The sequence below is a fragment of the Cynoglossus semilaevis genome, chromosome Z (genome assembly GCF_000523025.1).
Source record: "Cynoglossus semilaevis isolate Cse_v1.0 chromosome Z, Cse_v1.0, whole genome shotgun sequence".
In the NCBI taxonomy this organism is placed as follows: Eukaryota; Metazoa; Chordata; class Actinopteri; order Pleuronectiformes; family Cynoglossidae; genus Cynoglossus; species Cynoglossus semilaevis.
This window is the reverse complement of record NC_024328.1, coordinates 12,488,282-12,490,050: the sequence shown is the minus strand read 5'-3', so window position 1 is coordinate 12,490,050 and position 1,769 is coordinate 12,488,282.

The following is a 1,769-nucleotide window of genomic DNA, read 5'->3' as shown; positions in this document are numbered from 1 at the left end:
ATAATCGACTAACGGCGTTCGCTAATAATAGTGACATATGTCCAAGGCTGGATGAAGGTCTGTGAATACATCATATGACGTCACGTGTCCGCGCAGAAGGAGTCAAGTGTCAATTGTGGTGCCTAATTAAAACTGTATATAATAGTAAAATTAAAATAACTAATAAAAAAAACAAAAACAGAAATTTTGCTATAATGAATGCACAAACTGTTAAGGCTTTATTAAAAACAACACCAAGGGAATTAAACAAACATTTAAAAGAACAACACAGCGTGAGATAAACATTTCGGTAGTGCATGATGTAATTGCGCCCCCATTGGGGTTAGTGTTAGCGTCGCCTTTTAAGAACTTTATGTAAACCTTAAACAGGCACTGAGAGTAAAATGTTTCCCGCTCCTTCTCAAACCCTATTGCTTATCTTCACCGGTAGAGGGCACTGAAGCCATTAGATAAAAGGACATGGTTCACTGAACCAACATAGGTATGGCGAATATTTAACGTTACGCTCTCCTTTAACATTGTCTAAATAATATATAACATTTAGACAGTTTCGTGAATAGTGTGTTCCATTTACCCCCAGTTGGATGCTTGATATTTACATGATTTTAGCTTTTGGTAATTTCTATGCTAACAAATCGATATCTTTAGTTTTTTTTTTTCAAATTTTAAATAAATCTGACAACCCTTGACTATTTCTTGGTTAATTAGAAATACTGCTTAACGTTCATAAAGTACAGCCTGTAGTAGAGGGGTAATTGTTCACACAGCTTTAATTTACTGTTTTACTTAAACCAAAATAAACCATATTAAACCACAAAAGAACACAATGAAGACATATATTATCTGTATTCTCGCTTTGCCACTTTTCCCTCCGTCCCGTTCCTCCAGAGAACAGCCAATCCAGTGAGCGGAAGAAGGGGAATCGATGCCCTGATATGAGATCCAGCCTAATGAGGATCAGAAACATCTTAATAAAGACCTATAATCCAGCACTTAATCCCTCATTACAGAATCATCTACATTCACTGCTTCTGACTCTTTACCGCCGCAGCGATGGCACATTCGGGTTTCATTGTTCTGCCTCATTCCTCACCGAGGCCTCGCTCTTTCCTTTTGTCTCCCTTCAGTGTTGGCTAGATTTGATCCGCTCTCATTAGACTTTCAGAGGAGATGAGCGGAGAGAAGTGCTTTTGTGCTATCTCAGTCTCTGGTCTGAAATGGAAAATCCAGACATATGCTTAATGAGGAGGAAATGGACTGGGACCTCCGGTCAGAACTGTGACCGATATCAGGAAAGGACAAAGTCTGTGTCAGTCATTTTAGTTTTTAAAGAAAGTGGAAATGAGTCTAAAGTGGGCCAGATGGATTAGTTTAATGCTGAGTCCAGAGGAGCTCTCAGTCAGTTAGGGGTTAGTGCAGAATTAACGCAAATGTTTTATCCCAAGTTTTTAAAAAAAAAGTAAATTATCTGCCAAGTACAGAAAATCTGTTCAACTTTTGTAACTCAGGTTAGACCAGGCATGGACAAACTAAGGCATGGGGGCTTGATGTGGCCCGCCAAACCTTTCCAAATTGTATAATTTATTTATACTATCATTATACTTCTGCCTTTTCCCTGCAATAGCCACGTTTCCCCAATAGCAGGCGTAGAAAATGATAATAGCGTTTGAGCATTTTAACCTTTAGCCTTTAGCATGACCTTGACATGTCATTTATCTAAGTTCATACAAACGCTACATCTATCTACTCCTGACCCCCCCCCCCCCCAA